Source organism: Manis pentadactyla, chromosome 8, assembly GCF_030020395.1.
Source record: "Manis pentadactyla isolate mManPen7 chromosome 8, mManPen7.hap1, whole genome shotgun sequence".
In the NCBI taxonomy this organism is placed as follows: domain Eukaryota; kingdom Metazoa; phylum Chordata; class Mammalia; order Pholidota; family Manidae; genus Manis; species Manis pentadactyla.
In genome coordinates, this window is record NC_080026.1 from 112,880,315 (window position 1) to 112,906,705 (window position 26,391).

At 38.5% G+C, this 26,391-nt stretch overlaps 1 protein-coding gene across 7 annotated transcripts in view; it reads left to right on the top strand.

Moving 5' to 3' along the window:
* Window positions 1-26,391, top strand: part of GBF1 (golgi brefeldin A resistant guanine nucleotide exchange factor 1) — a 131,115-nt gene that overhangs the window by 60,956 nt on the left and 43,768 nt on the right. Inside the window, exon 2 of one of the 7 annotated variants that reach the window (XM_057506255.1) lies at window positions 5,268-5,330. The exons of the other annotated variants lie outside the window; for them this stretch is intronic. The gene's annotated coding sequence lies outside the window, so the exon portion shown is untranslated. The remainder of the gene's footprint in view (window positions 1-5,267; window positions 5,331-26,391) is intronic. 7 annotated transcript variants of the gene reach the window in all.

A 26,391-nucleotide genomic window follows, 5' to 3' on the forward strand; every position in this document is an offset into this window, starting at 1 on the left:
ATTGAAGTATAGTTGAGATACAACGTTATATATACAACAGTGATTCAGCAGTAATCTGCATCATTAAATGTTCACCCCAAGTAGTGTAGTTATTATCTGTCAACATAGAATGATGTTACATATATATATTATCTAATTCTAATTATTTTTATTTTTTATTAAGGTATCATTGATATACACCCTTATGAAGGATTCGCATGAAAAACAATGTGGTTACTACATTCACCCATATTGAGTGCCCTCCCATACCCCATTACAGTCACTGTCCATCAGTTTAGTAAGATGCCACAGAGTCACTACTTGTCTTCTCTGTGCTACACTGTCTTCTCCATGATCCCCCCTACACCATGTGTTACAGAAAATATTTAACTCTTGAACACTCTTAGCACCTTGCACTTCTCATTCATAATACTTGTATGAGCCCCAGCCTAATGGCTCTCTTTTCCACTACACAGAAACTCCATGAGGGCAAGGATTGCGTTGCTTTGCTCCACACTGTATTTCTGTTGTCTAGCCCAGTGACTGGCACAGAGTTGGTGATCATAACTATTTGTTGAGTGAATTAATTAGTATCTTCATTTAATTAAATAGAATTAATTTTGTCAAGTGAAGTAGGAATTTAACTTTTACCCCCTAATAATTAGCCATGTGTTACAGGATCATATATTGAATATTTGCTTATCATATGTTATATACTATATATTGTTCTACCTATTCTTTGGCTAGTAATATAACTTTATTCTTTATAGTTTTGTCATACATTTTAAAATGATACAGCAAACTTCCTGTCATTAGTTGTTTTTAAAAATATTCTGGCTATCCTATCTGGTATTCTTTCACGTGAAGTATAGAGTCACTGACTCAAGTTCTTTTAAAAATTTCCGTGGGATATTGATTCAAAACATTAAGTTAATATGGGGATAATTGACATCTTTTTAGTATATTTGACCTCCCTATCCAGGAACATGTTATAGCTTCTTGATTTATTCAAGACTTCTTTTGTGAGTGTAGTAAAATTTGTAGGTTGTTCTTGCCCCCCATTTATGTGCTGTTAAGTTTCTTAAGTTTATTCTTAGGTACTTTTATTTTCAATTGCTAATGAGAATGGGATTTCCCCCATTGTAAGTTCCTTTTATTTTAACTAAAAATGAGTAGATTTTCCTATATTCCTGCACTATATTTTGTTAATGCCCAAGACAAAAGAACTGTTAGTTTCATTATTAACACAAGCCAGCTGTTTCAGTTATTTATTGCTACATAACAAACCACTGTAAAACTTTGTGGCTTAAAACAACCACCATTTTATTTTTTTATTTTTTTTGGTATTAATATACAATTACATGAGCAACACTGTGGTTACTAGATTCCCCTCATTATCAAGTCTCCATTACAGTCACTGTCCATCAGTGTAGTAAGATGCTGTAGAGTCACTAGTTGTCTTCTCTGTGTTGCACAGCCCTCCCTGTACCCCCCCAACATTACACATGCTAATCGTAAGGCCCCCTTTCTTCCCCCCACCTTTATCCCTCCCTTCCCACCCATCCACCCCAGTCCCTTACCCTTTGGTAACTGTTGGTCCATTCTTGGGTTCTGTGATTCTGCTGCTGTTTTGTTCCTTCAGTTTTTTCTTTGTTTTTATACTCCACATATGAGTGAAATCATTTGGTACTTGTCTTTCTCCGCCTGGCTTATTTCACTGAGCATTATACCCTCTAGCGCCATCCATGTTGTTGCAAATGGTAGGATTTGTTTTCTTCTTACGGCTGAATAATATTCCATTGTGTATATGTACCACATCTTCTTCTTCCATTCATCTACTAATGGACACTTCCATTTCTTGGCTATTGTAAACAGTGCTGCAATAAACATAGGGGTGCATCTGTCTTTTTCAAACTGGGCTGCTGTATTCTTAGGGTAAATTCCTAGAAGTGGAATTCCTGGGTCAAATGGTATTTCTATTTTAAGCTTTTAGAGGAACCTCCATACTGCTTTCCACAATGGTTGAACTAATTTAAATTCCCACCAGCAGTGTAGGAGGGTTCCCCTTTCTCCACAACCTTGCCAACATTTGTTGTTTGTCTTTTGGATGGTGGTTATCCTAACTGGTGTGAGGTGATATCTCATTGTGGTTTTAATTTGCATTTCTCTCGTGATTAGTGATGTGGAGCATCTTTTCATGTGTCTGTTGGCCCTCTGAATTTCTTCTTTGGAGAACTGTCTTTTCAGCTCCTCTGCCCATTTTTTAATTGGATTATTCGCTTTTTGTGTGTTGAGGTGCGTGAGCTCTTTGTATATTTTGGATGTCAACCCCTTATTGGATATGTCATTTATGAACATATTCTCCCATACTGTAGGATGCCTTTTTGTTCTGCTGATGGTGTCCTTTGCCATACAGAAGCTTTTTAGTTTTATATAGTCCCACTTGTTCATTTTTGCTTTTGTTTCCCTTGCACATGGAGATATGTTGATGAATGAGTTGTTTATGTTTATATTCAAGAGAGTTTTGCCTATGTTTTCTTCTAAGAGTTTTATGGTTTCATGATTTACATTCAGTTCTTTGATCCATTTCGAGTTTATTTTTGTGTATGGAGTTAGACAGTAATTCAGTCTCATTCTCTTACATGTAGCTGTCCAGTTTTGCCAATACCAGCTGTTGAAGAGGCTATCATTTCCCCATTGTATATCCATGGCTCCTTTATCGTAGATTAATTGACCATATATGCTTGGGTTAATATCTGGACTCTCTATTCTGTTCCACTGGTCTGTGGGTCTGTTCTTGTCCCAGTACCAAATTGTCTTGATTACTGAACCACCATTTTATTATATCTCACAATTCCATAGGTTGACTTGGGCTCAGCTGGGCAGTTCTTCTAATGGTCTCACTCAGGGTCTTTCTTGCAATTGCAGTCATCTATGGCTGTACTTGGATTTCTGGTGCCATGTGGTTTCTTTGGACATGATGCATCAGTCTCCAGGGCTTCTCCTCATGACTTCTCTCTCCCACAGAATAGCTCAGACTTTGTACATGGGAGCTCACATCCCTAAAATGAAAGAAATAGAAGCTTCAAAGCCTTTTTAATGCCCAGGTGTGGTAGTGCCAGATTGCCACTTCCTCTACATTGTATCTGTAAAAGCAGTCACAGACCAGATTCAAAGGGAGCAGACATAAGTTCCACCTCTCGGTCAGATGAGGGGCATGTGAGGGGTGCCACTGTATTAATTGTCTTTGGAGACTAATCATCATCATAGTATTTGTTCATTTTGTTCTTATCTTCTTTTTCTTCCTTCTTTTACACCAGGTAACTACCCTACACTGTTAGGTTTTCACAAGCTTCTTTTATCCAGACAACTTGCAGTACCAAATAACTATATTCAGTGTAGTTATATTCAGTATATTAGAAGCAGGAATCTGGTTGAAGGGAGTAGCAGAGAGGGAAAAAAAAAAGTAATGTTTCTACTTTCCCACTTACTCTCCTGGGTGCAGAATAACTGTGATGGACAGAAATACAGAGTTCACTTGAGCATGAAATATCAGACAAGGGGGAAGGTATGATCTGGCCTTGTTCTCCTGAATTCTGCCTACTCTCCAGGAAGGACAGCCTCCCCCTAGACTCCCCAGTGTAAGTCCAACCCCTTCCCTCTTTTTTTTTTTTATTATTTTTTGTTAAAGTATCATTGATATACAACTCAGTGGTTCAACCTTTACCCATATTATCTAGTCCTCACCCCCTCCAGTGCGGTCACTGTCCATCGATGTAGTAAGATACTACAGAATCATTATCTGTATTCTCCATGCTGTACTACCATCCCTGTGACCAACCTATATTGTGATTGCAAATTATTGTGCCCTTGAATCCCCAGCCCCTCCCCCTTGGTAATCGCTAGTCCCTTCTCAGTGTCTGTGAGTCTACTACTATTTTGTTCCATCCGTTTTGCCTTGTTTCATACTCCACAAATAAGTGAAATCATTTCAATACTTTCCCTCTTTATGGTTTAAATCATAGGAGTTTCTTCCTATGTTGGTCCAAATAGAAATGACAAAGTGTTATTCCTTTTTTTCATATAGTGCTTCTTCCTACCCTGGGTTTACTAACCACTGGCTAAAATATGCTTCCAGCAAAGATGTATAGTCTTTCTCCCTTCCTCCCTGTCAGTTTAGTCTGAAGGAAGGCAGCAGGTGGTAGAATGCATAAAGGATAGGGCCTGGAGTGGGGAAGGAATCTTTTCTCACACACTATGGATGTTGCTCAACAAAACGGGTGTGAAATTTAGTCAGAACCACAGCATGTGTTTCAATTTTTTAGGGAATTTCCCCTTCCTAACTGTAGGTTTAACCCTTTCTTCTGCAAGTGCTAAGGACTACCCAAGACACATGAAATGGATTATTTGCAAGAAAATTCTAGGATTTCACAGGGCCCCTAGGAGATCTGGGATCTCCAACTTATATGGAATTGGTAGACTTGGGTTCAAATCCCATCTCTGTGTAGTCTTGGGCAGTTATTCAACCTACTTGGACCTCCATTTTCATCTATAAAATAGAGATAAAAACTTGTCTTACAGAGTTCTTCTGAGGGTTAAATGAAATGATGTGTGCAAGGTGCCTAGTACAATGTGTGCCTTTCACATACTAGGCACTTGATATAAGTTTGTTTTCTTCTCTAGTCTGGATTTTGGCGTATCTATTCTTTTATCTTGTGCCACGTTGGAACAGCCTCTCACATCTTAGATGTGTTGTTTTTCTCCCTGAGTCTAACTCTTTATGTTAGAGGGGAGAAATCATTTCACATGATAGGCAAAATCCCAATGGGTCCTCAGTAGGCTAAAGGATGAGTTTCTATAACAGTGCTGAGAAGGATTACAAGGCTTTTTACATCTGATCCTGGAGGCCACATGAACTTTAAAATTATAAAATCATACAGTGATAAAACTAAAATGAATCATAGAGGTCATCTCCATTTTATAGAGAAAGAACTATGTCTTAGAGAAGGTCATGTCTTGTATAAGGCCTCATGATAGAGCAGTGGCCATTCTGAAACTAGAGCTCTGATTTGTCTATTACTATGGTTACAATTTAATTTTTAAGACTGAGCTGTAAGTACTGAAGACCTACCTTTTATTATATGTGAACTTTCTTCTAAATTGGAAACCTGATGATATTTTAGCAATGGGCAGTAAGCAATGTTGAAGACATTTCAGTGGTTCCTTTGGGGAGCAACAGGTCCCACTGAGGGTATATCAGTTACCACCTGAAAATCTCCTTTCCCCAGAGGTTGCCCAAGGGGCACTGAGGTGGCAGCTCAGCTGGCTGTTGAGCCTCTGCTCCTAGAATGGTGAGTTGGGAAGCAAATTTGTTTCTTCTATTCTGTATCTTCATTCTCCCAAATAATGCCAAGTAGGGGAGGCTAACCCTAAGCCCCCAGCTCTCTTTTCTTTTTTTAAATTGAGATATAATTAACACAAAATAAAATGTAAAGACCTTAGGTGTTCACTTAATTAAATTTTGATAACTCTATAAACCCAGGTAACCACCATAAAAAAAGATACAGAACAATTTCATCACCCCAGAAAATTTCCTCATGCCACCTTTAAATTATCCCCTGCACACATACACAAAACCACTTTCTGTGTTTTATTATATTACCATAGATTAATTTTGTTTTTGTATTTCACATAAATGGAGTCATACAGGGTATACTCTCTCATATCTAGCTTCTTTTTACTTAGCATGTTTTTGCAATTCATGTTGCATGTATCACTAGTTTTATTTGTTTTTTTAATTTGTTTTGTTTTATTAACAGTATTCAATTGTATGGATAAACTGTAAGAGAATTTATTTGTTCTTTTATTGAAGGACATTTGGATTTTTTCCAGTTTTTGTCTAATATGAATAGACTGCTATAAACATTTATATGTCAGTCTTTCTGTGAACAAATGTTTTAATTTCTCTTGGATAAATACTTAAGAGTTAAACTGCTGGATCATAGCATAGATATGTCTTCAATTTTATAAGAAACAGTTCTGCAAAGTGGCTCTAACCCCCAGTCTATCTTTCCCTCCCCTGAGGGGCTAGGCTTTTTAAATTGAGGATCTGGTATAAGAGAACCCACATCATCAGGATCCCTGTTGCCAGAGCACAGTGGCCTGAATTGGACACTTAAAAAACTGAAACAGGTGTTTGAAACCCTACTCCAGCCTCCCTATTTGATGCCAGCCCTGAGAGGCTGGGACTTAGCCAGCAGAATTCAAACCTAATCTAATGGATGCTGGATTAGAGACTTTTGCAGAACATGGCTGCGTAATAGTGTATATACATGACTTGATGCATTTGAAGCAGGTAAATGAATATCTTCATGTGGGAGAGGGGCCTTTGATGGCCCAAATGTTTCTTAAGCATGGAGCTGTAGTCTGTGTACTCCCTCTTCACCCTTGCTTCTTACCCCACTTTTTCTCCTTGAAGCTGTGTGCAGTAGATCAGCACTTTCCTTAGTGATGTAAGTATTGCCAAGGCCCTTTTAGCCAGGTAGGATTTGGTATCCTGTGTGTCAAATATTATGGGAGATGAGTTATTCCCTGATAATACCTTTTTTTAAATTTTTGATTTCTTTATCTTACCTAGGCCTTGGGAAACTAAATTTAATGGGACCAAGTTTAAAGTAAGAAGTTGAAGGTTAGAATGTGGGCTTCCAAAACCAAATAACTTAATGTACTAAAGCAGTAGTTTCTCTAACCATGCTCAGCGGGGTTGAAATTGATAAAAGTGTGATCTGTCTTTACAGGGCAGCATTAACTGAAGATTTCTAAAGAATAGGTTCCAATTAAGATTTTCTAATTTTAATTAGAAGAGCCCAGGTAGAGAAGAAATAGACTTCCTGTGCTAGTTTAGACTTTCCACAAACTCTTGAAGAGAAAGGGCTTTTCTAACTCAGGTCCACCTTCATAGGTGGCCATTCCCTTAAACCTAATCTGGCTATCTTCAAATCTCAGTCTTGGAAGGCAGGGCCTGGTATTGGGCTGCATGATGTAGATGCTGTTCTTGGTGTAAGCTAGGTTGAGATTTGTAGATTAAGATTCTTTCAATACCTTTTTTTTTTTTTTTTTATAATTATTATTTTTTATTGAAGGGTAGTTGACACACAGTATTACATTACATGAGTTTCAAGTGTACAACACAGTGGTAGAACATTTATATACATAATTCTAGGTTCCAGCTATCACCCTACCAGGCTGTTACAATATCTTGACTATATTCCTTATGCTATACATTACATCCCGGTTACTTATTTATTTTACCATTGGAAGTCTGTCCTTTTTTTTTTTTTTTTTTTTTTTTTGTGAGGGCATCTCTCATATTTATTGATCAAATGGTTGTTAACGACAATAAAATTCTGTATAGGGGAGTCAATGCTCAATGCACAATCATTATTCCACCCCAAGCCTAATTTTTGTCAGTCTCCAATCTTCTGAGGCATAACAAACAAGTTTTTACATGTAGAACAAATTCTTACATAATGAATAAGTTACATAGTGAACAGTACAAGGGCAGTCATCACAGAAACTTTCGGTTTTGCTCATGCATTATGAACTATAAACAGTCAGTTCAAATATGAATACTGATTTGGTTTTTATACTTGATTTATATGTGGATACCACATTTCTCTCTTTATTATTATTATTTTTAATAAAATGCTGAAGTGGTAGGTAGATACAAGATAAAGGTAGAAAACATAGTTTAGTGTTGTAAGAGAGCACATGTAGATGATCAGGTGTGTGCCTGTAGACTATGTGTTAATCCAAGCTAGACCAGGGCAATAAAACATCCACGTATGCAGAAGATTTCTCTCAGAACGGGGGGGTGAGGTTCTAAGCCTCACCTCTGTTGATCCCCAATTTCTCACCTGATGGCCCCCCTGCGACTGTGCCTGTCTTAGGTTGTTCCTCCCTTGAGGAATCTTACCCGTCTCTGGCTAACCAGTCATCTTCCAGGGCCATACAGGGAAATGTGAAGTTGGTAAGTGAGAGAGAAGCCTTATTGTTTGAAAAAGTTAGCTTTTTACTTCTTTGCATATTTATGCCCTGTGGCTTCTGTGCCCAGCATTTGTCTTGAGGTATCTTTACCACTTGGAAGAATTATGATACTCGGTAAATTTGATATGAGGCACGAATTCTATTTAAGGGTTGTAATTAGGAAGGAAGAAGAAAAGCTATAGAAGTAGCAGGCGGAAGAAAACATGGGAAGATTGATTATTTCTTTGATATATCTTCTTGTAGAGTAACTTCAGCATGTATAGGTTTTAAGCTACTACTTAAATTGCACACACACATTAACATAATAGGAGTATAGTTACATAACCAAAGCATATCTGTAATTACCAGCCATCTGCAGTGAAACCAAGAAAACCAGTTAGGCACCTTAGGCATTTGTGAAAACTTATCTATGATATGGTGGATATTGTCCAAATGAACTTGAACAGTCTGAGAGAAATCAGACAAATTAAAACAACCCATTCCTGGGGACTGTTCACATGCCATATGTTCTTTTAACAATAAAGAGTTTGTAGTTGTAAGACTTTGGAGTGCTACAATTTGCACTTCTCCAAATTCATGGTTGAGTTCCAACAGTATAGATCCAGTCCAATTTTGTTGTTTTACTGTATGCACAGGCCAGCTTAGATATCTCCTTCCTCATTCCCATGGCAGGTCCAGGAACTGGTGGGATGAGTGCATCTACAGCTGTAGCAGTGCGTGGATCTTTGTTGGGGTTTTTTGATGATCATCTTCTGGCATGAGTCTTCCAGAGGGTGCAGATGTTGGAAGTTCTTTTTCATATCGTATCTTAGTTCATTTTCGGGGTAGCCCAATTAGGCTTTGATCCTCTGTATAAACACAAACAGACCCTTTGCCTACACTTTTATATGCCCTTTATACCCTTGTGTAGAACTCGTTGGAGGTTACCACACAGGAACTGCCCTTTTTTTTTTTGCTATCACTAATCTACACTTACATGACGAATATTATGTTTACTAGGCTCTCCCCTATACCAGGTCTCCCCTATAAACCCCTTTACAGTCACTGTCCATCAGCATAGCAAAATGTTGTAGAATCACTACTTGCCTTCTCTGTGTTGTACAGCCCTCCCTTTTCTCCTACCCCCCCATGCATGTTAATCTTAATACCCCCCTACTTCTCCCCCCCTTATCCCTCCCTACCCACCCATCCTCCCCAGTCCCTTTCCCTTTGGTACCTGTTAGTCCATTCTTGAGTTCTGTGATTCTGCTGCTGTTTTGTTCCTTCAGTTTTTCCTTTGTTCTTATATTCCACAGATAAGTGAAATCATTTGGTATTTCTCTTTCTCCGCTTGGCTTGTTTCACTGAGCATAATACCCTCCAGCTCCATCCATGTTGCTGCAAATGATTGGATTTGCCCTTTTCTTATAGCTGAGTAGTATTCCATTGTGTATATGTACCACATCTTCTTTATCCATTCATCTATTGATGGACATTTAGGTTGCTTCCAATTCTTGGCTATTGTAAATAGTGCTGCAATAAACATAGGGGTGCATCTGTCTTTCTCAAACTTGATTGCTGCATTCTTAGGGTAAATTCCTAGGAGTGGAATTCCTGGGTCAAATGGTAAGTCTGTTTTGAGCATTTTGATGTACCTCCATACTGCTTTCCACAATGGTTGAACTAACTTACATTCCCACCAGCAGTGTAGGAGGGTTCCCCTTTCTCCACAGCCTCGCCAACATTTGTTGTTGTTTGTCTTTTGGATGGCAGCCATCCTTACTGGTGTGAGGTGATACCTCATTGTAGTTTTAATTTGCATTTCTCTGATAATTAGCGATGTGGAGCATCTTTTCATGTGTCTGTTGGCCATCTGTATTTCTTTTTTGGAGAACTGTCTGTTCAGTTCCTCTGCCCATTTTTTAATTGGGTTATTTGTTTTTTGTTTGTTGAGGCGTGTGAGCTCTTTATATATTCTGGACGTCAAGCCTTTATCGGATGTGTCATTTTCAAATATATTCTCCCATACTGTAGGGATCCTTCTTGTTCTATTGATGGTGTCTTTTGCTGTACAGAAGCTTTTCAGCTTAATATAGTCCCACTTACTCATTTTTGCTGTTGTTTTCCTTGCCCGGGGAGATATGTTCAAGAAGAGGTCACTCATGTTTATGTCTAAGAGGTTTTCGCCTATGTTTTCTTCCAGGAGTTTAATGGTTTCATGGCTTACATTCAGGTCTTTGATCCATTTTGAGTTTACTTTTGTATATGGGGTTAGACAATGGTCCAGTTTCATTCTCCTACATGTAGCTGTCCAGTTTTGCCAGCACCACCTGTTGAAGAAACTGTCATTTCGCCATTGTATGTCCATGGCTCCTTTATCAAATATTAATTGACCATATATGTCTGGGTTAATGTCTGGATTCTCTAGTCTGTTCCATTGGTCTGTGGCTCTGCTCTTGTGCCAGTACCAAATTGTCTTGATTACTATGGCTTTATAGTAGAGCTTGAAGTTGGGGAGTGAGATCCCCCCTACTTTATTCTTCTTTCTCAGGATTGCTTTGGCTATTCGGGGTCTTTGGTGTTTCCATATGAATTTTTGAATTATTTGTTCCAGTTCATTGAAGAATGTTGCTGGTAGTTTCATAGGGATTGCATCAAATCTGTATATTGCTTTGGGCAGGATGGCCATTTTGACGATATTAATTCTTCCTAGCCACGAGCATGGGATGAGTTTCCATCTGTTAGTGTCCCCTTTAATTTCTCTTAAGAGTGACTTGTAGTTTTCAGAGTATAAGTCTTTCACTTCTTTGGTTAGGTTTATTCCTAGGTATTTTATTTTTTTTGATGCAATTGTGAATGGAGTTGTTTTCCTGATTTCTCTCTCTGTTGGTTCATTGTTAGTATATAGGAAAGCCACAGATTTCTGTGTGTTGATTTTGTATCCTGCAACTTTGCTGTATTCCGATATCAGTTCTAGTAGTTTTGGGGTGGAGTCTTTAGGGTTTTTTATGTACAGTATCATGTCATCTGCAAATAGTGACAGTTTAACTTCTTCTTTACCAATCTGGATTCCTTGTATTTCTTTATTTTGTCTGATTGCCGTGGCTAGGACCTCCAGTACTATGTTAAATAACAGTGGAGAGAGTGGGCATCCCTGTCTAGTTCCCGATCTCAGAGGAAATGCTTTCAGCTTCTCGCTGTTCAATATAATGTTGGCTGTGGGTTTATCATAGATGGCCTTTATTATGTTGAGGTACTTGCCCTCTATTCCCATTTTGCTGAGAGTTTTTAACATGAATGGATGTTGAACTTTGTCAAATGCTTTTTCAGCATCTATGGAGATGATCATGTGGTTTTTGTCTTTCTTTTTGTTGATGTGGTGGATGATGTTGATGGACTTTCGAATGTTGTACCATCCTTGCATCCCTGGAATGAATCCCACTTGGTCATGGTGTATGATCCTTTTGATGTATTTTTGAATTCGGTTTGCTAATATTTTGTTGAGTATTTTTGCATCTACGTTCATCAGGGATATTGGTCTGTAGTTTTCTTTTTTGGTGGGGTCTTTGCCTGGTTTTGGTATTAGGGTGATGTTAGCTTCATAGAATGAGTTTGGGAGTATCCCCTCCTCCTCTATTTTTTGGAAAACTTTAAGGAGAATGGGTATTATGTCTTCCCTGTATGTCTGATAAAATTCCGAGGTAAATCCATCTGGCCCGGGGGTTTTGTTCTTTGGTAGTTTTTTGATTACCTCTTCAATTTCGTTGCTGGTAAATTGGTCTGTTTAGATTTTCTGTTTCTTCCTGGGTCAATCTTGGAAGGTTATATTTTTCTAGGAAGTTGTCCATTTCTCCTAGGTTTCCCAGCTGGTTAGCATATAGGTTTTCATAGTATTCTCCAATAATTCTTTGCATTTCCGTGGGGTCCGTCGTGATTTTTCCTTTCTCGTTTCTGATACTGTTGATTTGTGTTGACTCTCTTTTCTTCTTAATAAGTCTGGCTAGAGGCTTATCTATTTTGTTTATTTTCTCGAAGAACCAGCTCTTGGTTTCATTGATTTTTGCTATTGTTTTATTCTTCTCAATTTTATTTATTTCTTCTCTGATCTTTATTATGTCCCTCCTTCTGCTGACCTTAGGCCTCATCTGTTCTTCTTTTTCCAATTTCTAATTGTGACATTAGACCATTCATTTGGGATTGCTCTTCCTTTTTTAAATATGCTTGGATTGCTATATACTTTCCTCTTAAGACTGCTTTTGCTGTGTCCCACAGAAGTTGGGGCTTAGTGTTGTTGTTGTCATTTGTTTCCATATATTGCTGGATCTCCATTTTGATTTGGTCATTGATCCATTGATTATTTAGGAGCGTGTTGTTAAGCCTCCATGTGTTTGTGAGCCTCTTTGCTTTCTTTGTACAGTTTATTTCTAGTTTTATGCCTTTGTGGTCTGAAAAGTTGGTTGGTAGGATTTCAATCTTTTGGAATTTTCTGAGGCTCTTTTTGTGGCCTAGTATGTGGTCTATTCTGGAGAATGTTCCATGTGCACTTGAGAAGAATGTATATCCCGCTGCTTTTGGATGTAGAGTTCTATAGATGTCTATTAGGTCCATCTGCTCTACTGTGTTGTTCAGTGCTTCCGTGTCCTTACTTATTTTCTGCCCAGTGGATCTATCCTTTGGGGTGAGTGGTGTGTTGAAGTCTCCTAGAATGAATGCATTGCAGTCTATATCCCCCTTTAGTTCTGTTAGTATTTGTTTCACATATGCTGGTGCTCCTGTGTTGGGTGCATATATATTTAGAATGGTTATATCCTCTTGTTGGACTGAGCCCTTTATCATTATGTAGTGTCCTTCTTTATCTCTTGTTACTTTCTTTGTTTTGAAGTCTATTTTGTCTGATATTAGTACTGCAACCCCTGCTTTCTTCTCACTGTTGTTTGCTTGAAATATGTTTTTCCATCCCTTGACTTTTAGTCTGTACATGTCTTTGGGTTTGAGGTGAGTTTCTTGTAAGCAGCATATAGATGGGTCTTGCTTTTTTATCCATTCTGTTACTCTGTGTCTTTTGATTGGTGCATTCAACCCATTAACATTTAGGGTGACTATTGAAAGATATGTACTTATTGCCATTGCAGGCTTTAAATTCGTGGTTACCAAAGGTTCAAGGTTAGCCTCTTTAGTATCTTACTGCCTAACTTAGCTCGCTTATTGAGCTGTTATATACACTGTCTGGAGATTCTTTTCTTCTCTCCCTTCTTGTTCCTCCTCCTCGATTCTTCATATGTTGGGTGTTTTGTGCTGTGCTCCTTCTAGGAGTGCTCCCATCTAGAGCAGTCCCTGTAAGATGTTCTGTAGAGGTGGTTTGTGGAAAGCAAATTCCCTCAGCTTTTGTTTGTCTGGGAATTGTTTAATCCCACCGTCATATTTGAATGATAGTCGTGCTGGATACAGTATCCTTGGTTCAAGGCCCTTCTGTTTCATTGTATTAAATATATCATGCCATTCTCTTCTGGCCTGTAGGGTTTCTGTTGAGAAATCTGACGTTAGCCTGATGGGTTTCCCTTTATAGGTGACCTTTTTCTCTCTAGCTGCCTTTAACACTCTTTCCTTGTCCTTGATCTTTGCCATTTTAATTATTATGTGTCTTGGTGTTGCCCTTCTTGGATCCTTTCTGTTGGGGGTTCTGTGTATTTCCGTGGTCTGTTTGATTACTTCCTCCCCCAGTGTGGGGAAGTTTTCAGCAATTATTTCTTCTAAGATACTTTCCATCTCTTTGCCTCTCTCTTCTTCTTCTGGGACCCCTATAATATGGATATTGCTCCTTTTAGATTGGTCACACAGTTCTCTTAATATTGTTTCATTCCTGGAGATCCTTTTGTCTCTCTCTATGTCAGCTTCCATGCGTTCCTGTTCTCTGATTTCAATTCCATCAATGGCCTCTTGCATTCTATCCATTCTGCTTATAAACCCTTCCAGAGTTTGTTTCATTTCTGCGATCTCCTTTCTGGCATCTGTGATCTCTTTCCGGACTTCATCCCATTTTTCTTGCGTATTTCTCTGCATCTCTGTCAGCATGTTTATGATTCTTATTTTGAATTCTTTGTCAGGAAGACTGGTTAGGTCTGTCTCCTTCTCTGGTGTTGTCTCTGTGATCTTTGTCTGCCTGTAGCTTTGCCTTTTCATGGTGATAGGAATAGTCTGCAGAACTGGGACGAGTGACGGCTGGAAGGACTTCCTTTCTTGTTGGTTTGTGGCCCTCCTCTCCTGGGAGAACAGCGGCCTCTAGTGGCTTGTGCTGCGCAGCTGCGCGCAGACAGGGCTTCTGCTTCCTGCCCGGCTGCTATGGAGTTAATCTCCGCTGTTGCTGTGGGCGTGGCCTGGCTCGGGCAGCTACTCCAAAATGGTGGAGTCGCGTTGGAGCAGGAGCTGCTGGGAGGCTATTTATCTCCGTAAGGGGCCTCCCTGCTCCCTGCAGCCCAGGGGTTAGGGTGCCCAGAGATCCCGGATTCCCTCCCTCTGGATTAAGTGGCCCGCCCTGCCCCTTTAAGACTTCCAAAAAGCACCCGCCAAAACAAAACAACGACCACAAAAAAAAACAAGAAAAAAAATTTTTTTTTAATTAAAAAAAAAAAAAAATTTTAATAAAAAAAAAAAAAAGGTGGTCGTTCGTTTTTCTTTATTCTCCGGTGCCAGCCTCAGGCCTCTGCTCACCGGTCTTTCTGCCCTGTTTCCCTAATATTGGGGTCCCTGTCCCTTTAAGACTTCCAAAAAGCGCTCGCCAAAACAAAGCAGCAAAAAAGCAAAAAAAAAAAAAATGGTCGCGCGCTTTTCTTATGTCCTCTGTCGCCCAGCCTCCAGTGCCTGCTCACTGTTCTTGCTGCCCTGTTTTCCCAGTATCGAGGGCCCTGCACTCTGGCCCGGATGGCTGGGGCTGGGTGTCGGCAGCCCTGGGCTCCGTCTCCCTCCCGCTCTGCCTGCTCTTCTCCCGCCGGGAGCTGGGGGGAGGGGCGCTCGGCTCCCGCGGGGCCGGGGCTTGTATCTTACCCCCTTCGCGAGGCGCTGGGTTCTCTCTGGTGTGGATGTGGTCTGGATATTGTCCTGTGTCCTCTGGTCTTTATTCTAGGAAGGGTTGTCTTTGTTATATTTTCATAGATATATGTTGTTTTGGGAGGAGATTTCCGCTGCTCTACTCACGCCGCCATCTTCTGCCCCCCCTCAATACCTTTTTTAAAAAAATTACCATATAGTAAAATTGACTTTTTTTTAGCATGCAGGTCTGTAAATGTTAACACATGCATAGATCCCTGTCACCACAGTGGCAATCAGGATACAGAACAGTTTCATTGCCCAGGGAACTCCCTCTGTTTTCCCTCTGCAGTCACACCCTATGCCTGTCAACCACTGATCTATGTTCCATCACCATCAAGGAAGTCATATAAATGGAACTGTATAGTGCATAACCTTTTGAAACTGGCTTCTTTCACTCAGTATGATGCCTTTGAGATTCCTCTACTAAACTACTGCATAGATCAACAGCTTGTTCCCTTTTCATTGCTGAGGAGTATTCCATTGCACATATACACCTCCGTTTGTTTATCCATTCACTAGTTGAAGGACATTTGGCTTCTCCAAATTTTGGCCCAGTTTGGGCAATTATGAATAGAGCCGCTATAAATATTTGTGTACAGGTTTTTGTGTGGAGAACACTGGTTTTCATATCTCTAGGATAAACACCCAGGAGCAGGATTCCTAGGTCAAAGGGTATGTTCAGCTTTGTAAGAAACCACCAAACCGTTTTCCAGAGTCTCTGTACCACTTTGCATTCCCACTAGCAATGAGAATTTTAGTTTCTCCACATCCTCTCCTTACTTGGTATTTTCAGTATTTTTATTTAAACCATTCTAGTAGGTAGGCAGTGGTATCTATCTCCACATGGGTTAAATTTGCATTTCCCTAATGGCTAGTGACAGCGAACATCTTTTTCATGAGCTTATTTGCCATCCATGTATCCTTTTTGGTGATGTGTCTAAATCTTTTGTCCATGTTTTAACTGAATTGTTTGTTTTCTTACTGTTGAGTTTATGGACCTCTTTATCTATTCTAGATTCAAGTCCTTTATTGGCAATACAATTATTTACGAATAATTTACGAATATTTTCTCCCAGTCTGTAGCTTGTCTTTTCAGTCTCTTTAAAAGTATCTCTCATAGGAAAACATTTTTACTTTTGATGAAGTCTAGTGTTTTTTTCTTTTGTGCATTGTGCTTTTGGTATATCATATCTAAGTACTCTTTGCCTAATACCAGGTCACAAAAATTTTTCCTGTTCTAAAAGGTATAAAGACTTATGCTTTTCATTCCCATCTATGATTTATTTTGAGTAAATTTTTATATGATGTGTGAGCTTTAGATTGAGCATTTTTTGTTTTTCTTGTTTTGTTTGCATATAGATATCCAATTGTTCCAACAGTATTTGTTGAAAAAAAGATCCTTCACTGAGTTGTCTTTGTACCTTTGTCAAAAATCAGATGGCCTTGTTTTTGTGAATCTATTCTGGGTTCTCTCTTCTGTTTCACTGACCTGTGTGTCTCACTCTCTGGTAGTATCACATTGTCTTGATTACTATAGTTCTATTCTAAGTCTTAAAACCAGGTAGTGTGATCTCTCCATATCATTCTTCTTTTTTCAATACCATTGTCAGTATTCTAGTTCCTTTGCCTTTCCATTTCAATTTTAAGGTAAGCCTGTCATATGCACCCATATGTTTATCGCTGCACTATTTACAATAGCCAAGATACGGAAAAATCTTAAGTGTTCATCAATAATTGGATAAAGAAGATATGGTACATATACACAATGGAATATTATTCATCAATCAATAGAAATTCTCCCATTTGCAACAACATGGATGGATCTAAAGGGCATTATGCTCAGTAAAATAAACCAGGCAGAGAAAAAAATACTAAATGATTTTACTTGTTTGTAGAGTATAAAAACAAAGCAAAACAAAAGAACAAAATAGCAGTAGACTCATATAGACACTAAGAAGTGACTAGTGGTTACCAAAGGGGAAGGGGTGGGGAGGGTAGGGGGAGAGGGGGAAGGGGATTAAGAGTCAATATTTTGCAATCACAATATAGGTTGGTCACGGGGATGGTAGTACAGCATGGAGAATACAGTTAATGGTTTTACTACATTGATAGATAGTGACCACACTAGAGGGGGTGAGGATTTAATAATATGGGTAACTGTTGAACCACTGTGTTGTATATTTTAAACCAACACAAGATTGTCTATCAATGATACTTTAATAAAAAAGAAATGTATAATTATTTAAAAATATGTAAGCCTGCCCATATTTACAAGAAATTTTGTTGGGAGATTGATTGCACTGAGTCTACAAATCAGTTTGGGGAGAAATGATATCTTTACTATGGTGTGCCTACCAATCCATGTACATGGTATATCTCTATATTTAGATCTTCCTGATTTCTTTCATCAGTGTAATGTAGTTTTCAGCATTCAGGTTCCATGTATGTTTTGTTAGATCTATACCTAAGTATTTAATTTTGCTTGGCATGTTTGCAAATAGTATTTTAATTTCCATTTCCTGATGTTCACTACTAGTATGTAGAAATATGATTGATTTTTATGTGTTGACCTTGTTTCCTGTGACCTTACTAAACTAATTTATTCTAGGACTTTTTTTTTATTATTATTTCCTGGGGTTTTCTACATAGACAATTATGTTATCTGCAAATAGTGACAGTTTTATTTCTTCCTTTCCAATTTACATGCCTTTTCTTTTCTTGATTCTTTTCACTGGCTAGGACATACAGTACTATGAAAGTAGATGTCTTGCCTTGTTTCCAATTTTAGAGTAAACATGTTCAGTGTTTCTCTGTAAAGTATGATGTTAGCCATAAGTTTTTTTGTAGATGTTTATTATCATGAATGGATGTTATATTTTGCCAAGTGCCTTTTCTTCATCAATGGATATGATAATGTGGTTTTTCTTCTTTAGAATGTTACTATGACAGATTAATTGATTTTCAGATATTGAATCAGCCTTGCATTCCCAGAATACATTTCACTTTGTCTTGGTATATTATTCTTTTAATATACTGGTAGGTTTGATTTGCTAATCTTCTGCTTCTTAAGACAAAACAGCTGAATATGGAACTGAGAGGCTTGGAGGGAGGCAGCAGTGATCACATACAGAGGTTTGGACATAGTCCTATGGACACTCTGGATGTGACTCTGACACAGTATACAATCCAGTCAATGGACAAGGGATCATTAGTCTCACTTCTACCAATAGCCAGGCATATGGATACCCAAGCTCATCTGTCAAATTTGGTATTTGGAATCTGTGAATGCTAAAATACATTCATTCCAGCTCTTTCATTCTATGAGTCAATGCTTCATGGAAACTTAGTGATATAAAACATTTTAACGAGTCCACCAGGAATCTTGACTATCACCCTGACTAACTCCTCCACCCCTCCAAAAAGAGAGAATCATGGTATATAAAATTAACATTCCCAAGGAAGTTTGGTGTAGGCAGAATTGGAGTTTTGCTTTCTAGGTTCAACTGCTGTTTGCTAGGAGCATCAGGGAAGCTCTAACAGGTGCAACTCCTGTAGCTTCTGGCGGGACAGGAGGTGGGGCGGATGGGGCACATGGCAGGGGAGGTTATGCTCCTAGGAGGGTACATTTCTGATTTAAGGGGTTCCTCTTTGTAAACATGTATTTTTTTAAAAGCCAAATTTTAGATTCATAATCCTGGTAAGATGTTCAAATGGTCCTCTAGAATAGTACATCCGAAACTCTCTCTGGTGAAGGGCCAATTTTTTTTTCCTCTATGTCAATGCATTCCAGACCCATAGTTTTATAAACTGCAATAGAATAAATTACTAGAATATGAAATTTAAAAAACAAAAACATAATACAAACTCTACTTTTTCATTATTACAATCAACATACAAACTGCACTAGTCAAGGTGAGGATTTTAATATTGTTAACTGTTGAACCACTATGTTGTATACTTGAAACCAATACAAAACTATCTATCAATGATACCTCAATTTTAAAAAAGTAAAAAAAAAAAAAAATCAACATACATAAATTACTGCCAAGATGTTATAAAAATTTCTGAGTGTTTACTCTCAATTTTTGTATATATGCTATTGTGTACTAAACAGCAGTTTGTGAACCTGGAACAATTTAGAGATTATACTTTGAGTAATAGTACTCTATAAAAATTTTAACTAACCATTCCAGAAAATCCTCCAAATCCTAGGATATTGTAGCTAAAACAGTCCCTACAAATAACTTACAAATGAGTTAATCAAGATTTAGGGAAGTTAAATAATTTGTACAATGCCACAAAGCCAGTTTAGTGTTGGAACCAGCACTAGAAGTTGAGGCTGTGAGGTAAAAACATGAGCTTTTGAGTAGTGTTTAAATTCCAGTTCTGCAACTTAATGGCTCTGTGACAGATGCATAACTTTTCTAAGCCTGTACTTTATCACCTGCAAAATGGGTGTTAGAGAACTAAAATTAATTACATTTAAAAATAAGTAATAGCAGCTAAAATTTAATGAAATATATACTATGTACCAGGCACTGTGCTCAACAACTTACATATATTGTCTCATTTAATCCATGTAAAACATGTATAATGCATGGAAAAAAGTAAATGTGCAATAAATATAACTAAGATATTTACTAGTTTTTTAGCTCTACAGTCCCAGTTCTGATGCTCTTAATATAAGGTACTATAAGTTCAGTTCATTTCTTAAGACTTAAGTAAATATCAAAAACCTCAAAGGTAAGCCTTCTATCTTTGATACTAAACCATAAAAGGACACAAGTTAAGGATAAATACCAAGATAACTAACTGGTGGTTGTTATTTATATATGGTAAAATTTGGGATAGCTCTTTTAATTTCTGAGGATTTCAGCTTTCTTCAGGGTATACATAGTTATTAGAGGAAGCATCTCTTTTTAACGAATAATCGAAATATTCATCTTCCTTTTAGAAGAGATCAAAATAATAATAGGAGCTACCATTTATTACTTGTGCCATGCCATGTGCTAAGCACTTTATATACCTTTTGTCTTCATAATTATCCAGATCTTGAAGATGAAAATGAGACCTAGAAAGGAAAAGTAGATCTACCCACCAGTTAAGATCATATAACTAGCAAGTGGTGGAAACAGGATTCAACCCAAGTTCATCTGACTCCAGAATCTGTGCTCCTGGCCATTCAACTCTACTACTTTTTATGAAGTCAGAACAGAAAAGTTCCTGGTGTTCTACCTCCTGGCTTGGCCTACTGGGGACTGAGATTCAGTTGTGTACATCTTCAGAAGAGTGAAAAGAGCTGCCTCAGTCTTTCAGGGGCAAGGTGCCATATGCTGCTCATAGTGAGCAGGCTGAGTAATTTCACAACCAAGGAGACATCGGACACCCCTGCCAACCAGCCAAAATTCCCGCCCTGGAAGGCTGTCAATCTCAAGGCACAAACAGTCCAGTAAACAGAGAGTGCAGATCAGGTAGAGGGGTGCTCTGAAGGTGACTGGTTCATGTTCTAAGATGGGAAGGAAAAAAAAGGAATGGGTACAAGGAGGAGGGGAAATTCAACTCCCCATTGGAGAAAGAAAACTTCGGATCCTTCTAGGACTACCTTCATTTACAGCATGTAAAACATGTGGTATAATGCATGGAATAAAGTAAAGTCACCTGCTTCTAAAATCAAACCCAGGTCTAACTTCGGCTAGTCAGTCGTGAACAAGAACAATTACAGTAAGAATTATTAAACCATTTTTCGAGATGCTCCCAAGGCCAGTTTAACACAAAAGCAAAGTGAAAGCCCTTTAGAGATAGATGTCTTGGTGGTTTTCTGCTCATACTCTGTTTAACACCAGTGAGCAGGGAGCTCAATTCCCTATATTAGGACATTAAAATGGAGAAGTCTCAACTTAGCCTAATGTCAGTTTGAGAATCTGCAGATGTCCAAGTGTTCTATCTTCTCAGATGATGAGATGACCTGTCCAGAAGTGAGTGAATCCTGACACTGTTTTCTCTTCATGTCAGAGCTGCCACCCTCTCTGATAATCTGTGTCAAAGGCTTTAACATGTGGCATCAAGCACTGTCCTTAAGACAAAAGGGAACATTTTCTTCTTAGCCTTCAGGAGAGCAGTCCTCATCCTCCCAGGAGGCTGTGTTCTCCAGCCAACAGCAGCCTTTTCTCATTTGGCCAACATTGGGCTGGCACATTCCTGAGCCAAACTGCACACATAAGCTGCTTTCCCTGGTAGCAAAGCTCTTCACTCCTGATTGACTCTTATCAGGGGCGGTTGGGCATTCTCAATTGGATTATGCTGACAAGGAAAAAGGTCTGTGGTATATTATTTCAACAACATTTGGCTTCAGAAATGCCTGTCTCGACCCTTTTGCCCTCAGAGCCTACTTCTCCCTTCTTGCTTTCTAGAGGGTCACCAGCCTGCTCCCATCTTAGTTCTTCAGCTTGCAAATATTGGCTCATGTTCCTGGAGGCAGAATATCATCATTCACAAGAGGGATCATGTGTAATAGACTAATAAATCACAGCATGATAAAAAGAGAGGTCTAGTTCATTTACCCCCTTGCCATTTCTGTATCGAGAGATACAGGAAAAAATTATTTGAGCATAAAAAAAGCTTTTTGGTTTTTGGCATTTCTGTCTATGCCTACACATTGCATTTTAGTGTTAGGCCCTCATATGCTACTTTTCTGACTATGCTATACCTAGGATAATTTCTTGTAAAAGTCAAGTAAAATTGAGAACAATTTGCATATGGAATTTTTTGCTTACTGTAAGTTCAGTTCAGTAGGAAGGAGCTGTGCCTTTTTGATCACTAGGGGACATCAAGATTAGTGGTCCAAAGGATGGGCAAAACTAAACTTTGGTGAAGCCAGAAGCCCACTGGAATATCTGCCACACCTGTCATACCTTTATTTCCAGACCTCGAATGATCAGATGGGGATTTAGGTTTGATTTCAGGAACTGACTTGAGAGAAGACTGCCAAATCACAAAGGGCAGAGAAATATGTATTACTTAGTCCAGGCTTAAGGTCAAACTCAGACAAGACTTCATACTCCTGCCCTGTACTTACAGGAAAAATTAAATAAAGAAACACAGTAGGCGCAGGCTTGGTCTGTCACTGACTATGTGGCTGTGAGCAAGAACACTTCACTTTACCTGGGTCATAATTTCCTCATTCACAGGGTTTTCTAGAAGAAAGGGTGGTGGTAGTAGTTTAACTAAATTATTTAAGGTGCCTTTAGATTCCTGTTGTATTCTAAATGCAATGTACAGTTTGAGAGTGAATGCATAGGAATGCAGGCAGTCTATTACAAAGGTAGCCTGCAGAGAAACCTTGCCGGTTTGTTTGTCTAAGCTACTGACAGTGGATTCTCTTTTTTCAACTCTCACCCAAGATTTTTCCAAATCTGTTTCCTTTTTTCAAACAAATGCTAAGTTTCTCAAGGTGCCTGTAGATTGAGGGTTGGGGAGATTACCTTTGATATTATGGCCCTTTAACAGATAAAGTATGTTGATAGTTTAATCACTACTGAATCCAGGTACAAGGTGGGTCCGTGGTTCCACCTAGGGCCAGCAATATAAGATAATGGTACCAACCACCCTACACTAAGAAAGGCAAATTATGTCTAACACTTGATCCTCTAAAAATATCTTTGGTATTAATTTTCCAGGTTGATCTAGCCCTCAAAGACCAACCCAACCTGTTTTTATAAACCACAAAACTAAACTTTACTCTCTTTCTGATTAAACATGAGCAATTCCTGAACTTAAAAGCATCTTGAAGGTTTACTGGAAGTTTGAAAATCCCAAGGATTACAAATCACAGTTTTATATTTTCCCCTGAACTGTCTTTGATAATTTATAGAAGGTCATGTTCATGAGGTCCCAACCTAAGCCAGAGATGACATAAGAACTTCTCCTCCCCAGATATCTGGCCCAAAAATGTTCAAGATGACCAAGAAAATAAAAGAGTTTATGGCATTTACATAAGCTCTCTGACTCAAACACCTTGCTGGGACCTAGGCCACCTATCCATCCCTATAATAGGTCCCCCACTCCTTAGGGAGAGGACAGGAAGATGTATTTTTTTCAGGATTGAAATGCTGGACAGCATATAGAGACAATAGCAGGCTGTTTTCAGTCAGTCTTTGCTCCTGAAATCTTCACTTTTACCACCTCCTCTTCGTTGGCCACCCTGGCCTGCCTGAGGTCAGATTTAGCCTTTACTTTCAGAAGACAAGCCGGGCACATAAAGACAACATACACGTGGGAAAATAGTTTACTGCGTGATTTCTCTAATATGATGCATGAATCCTGAGTGGAAGAGAAATGAGCTTCCCATCTTGGGTATTCCTGCTAAAGAGCCAGTTTAACTTGCTGCTAGGAGCTGCTACCACCACCCTTACAAGAATCTCATTCAACTACCCAGGACAACAACCTTAATTTGACTCAGACATTAGTAACAGCTACATAGATTTTTTTTTATTAAGGTTTCATTGATATACAATCTTATAAAGGTTTCACATGAGCAACATTGTAGTCACTACATTCACCCATATTATCAAGTCCGTACCACCACCCCATTGCAGTCACTGTCCATCAGTGTAGTAAGATGCTATAGAATCACTACTTGTCTTCTCAGCTACATAGATTATTAAACATAATTACTATACATAGATCATTAATCTTATCCTTAATACCCCTGAGAAATAGTATTACTGTTCCCATTTTACTGGTAAGTAAACCAAGGCTCTAAGAAATTAAGTAACTTGCCCAAGGTCACACAGTAAATGTAAGAGAGAATTTAAACCCAGGTCTGTTCTGGACTTAAAAGTCCATGCTCTCAAACACTGCATTACGTTCTTAAATATTATACCATGCTGCTACAGGTTTTCTACTAGATATATTAACCACATGAACTGAATGGCAAATAAAAATTTTAAAACTCAACTATCCTAAAATTGAAGTTTCTTCTGCTTCTTTCTTCCTCCTAACCAATGACTAAACACAGTTAGTTCATGGTTTTAGTTAGTACTGGCACACAGATTAGGCATTAGGTTTGCCCAAGTTCCCTCCTAATCCAAGAGGAAGAGTGAGGCCCTTTAAACAAGGCCAACAGGACTAAATGAGGCCCACAGGGACTAGCCTCAAACATATAGCAGACGCCTAAGGACAGACTGATCTATCTTTCTTACTGAGAGCGTAGTTTGATATGTATCAACTCTAAAAACACTAGTTCTCTTCCTTCTAGACGAAATTGGCACATATTGAAAGAACAGCAATTAGGCTGTAACACACAGGCAAACCAGAACTGCTGTGGTCCTTTATTCTGCCTTGTTGTTTTCTGCATGCATTGTATGAGACCAAACCCAAACTTAGGCAGGCAATTTGAAAGCCCAAGAGAAATAAAAAATTTCTATTGCTGTACTTTAAAACAGAACAAATGACCCCAGCTTTATGCAGTCATTACAACTGGAGCAACTTTTTCAATCCGAATACCTCTTGTAGTCTAGTAAAAAATTTCAGTGTTCAATGGCAGCAAGATTAGAAGACAATTGTAGGTTTATTATCAATTATGACCCTAACAGGTCTTTTCTAGAGGTCTTGAGGGGAAATAAAGGGAAATAAAAAAGGACTAAATTCTGAATTGACATCAGCAAAGTCTACAGATGATGAGAAAGACTGACAACAGCCAAAGCTTCTACAGAAGAATCAGAGAATCCCCAAAGAGTATCAATTATGGGACTGGTAAGCAACCTCTCTCTGTCCCATAAGTATACAGAATCCTACTTATTCACCTTTCTCCACCAGTAGGAAATGGTTTCTACAGCAGCATATCATAAATTCTTAGTGACACTAAGACTGAGAATTTGCTTCAGCTGCCCTTTGTGCTAATGGACTCAAGAACTTGATAAGGGGACATTTCCCATTTTACAGATGGGGAAAACAAAGGCATCAAAAATGTAACCCATAAGGGCCAAAACAAGTACTCTAAACACTTGTTATTGCTGTCTCTAAAGACATGTCTGTTAGCTGGAAAATAAACAAAATTGCTGGGAACAGCAGTACTCTGAGAAGACATGAATTTTTTGTTCTGAAAGGTGCCCAGAGAACCTTCAAGACAGTTGAATCTGGAGGAGCAATCCTGACAGGATTGTTGAACAACTTCAGAAAACATGGGACAGAACCCAGGTTCAGCCAACATCTGTTCCCCCAATATCTGTCTCTTTCTGTCTCTTGTTTTATCCCAACTGCACCTAATACAAAAGCTTCATTATTCTGGTAAAGTTGCATTCCAGCTAGAGTGCACATTTAATATTTTTTACAGTCCACATGCCTCCTTGGGATGGATGGTCACTTTATAATGAAATACTTTATGCTCAATCAACTTACAAATAATGAGTGTTCCACTACATGGCATTAAAAACAAACCCAAATTCAGAAAGACTCAGAAGGAAACAAGGAACTAGAACAAGGATGATTGCTGGAAAAAAGGAGGAACCCAAGAGAGAATCCTTTGTAATCCCTTCATTCCTAAAGAAGGTACAGTTCTAAAGAGAATTTGGTATGTAAAAAAGCACTGATTGTTAACATATGGTGTTAGAACAATTAGACATCCATATGCAAACAAAACCAGAAAAACAAAAAATGCTCAATCTAAAGCTCACACATCATACAAAAATTTACTCAAAATAAATCATAGATGGGAATGAAAAGCATAAGTCTTTATACCTTTTAGAACAGGAAAAATTTTTGTGACCTGGTATTAGGCAAAGAGTACTTAGATATGATATACCAAAAGCACAATGCACAAAAGAAAAAAACACTAGACTTCATCAAAAGTAAAAATGTTTTCCTATGAGAGATACTTTTAAAGAGACTGAAAAGACAAGCTACAGACTGGGAGAAAATATTCGTAAATTATTCGTAAATAATTGTATTGCCAATAAAGGACTTGAATCTAGAATAGATAAAGAGGTCCATAAACTCAACAGTAAGAAAACAAACAATTCAGTTAAAACATGGACAAAAGATTTAGACACATCACCAAAAAGGATACATGGATGGCAAATAAGCTCATGAAAAAGATGTTCGCTGTCACTAGCCATTAGGGAAATGCAAATTTAACCCATGTGGAGATAGATACCACTGCCTACCTACTAGAATGGTTTAAATAAAAATACTGAAAATACCAAGTAAGGAGAGGATGTGGAGAAACTAAAATTCTCATTGCTAGTGGGAATGCAAAGTGGTACAGAGACTCTGGAAAACGGTTTGGTGGTTTCTTACAAAGCT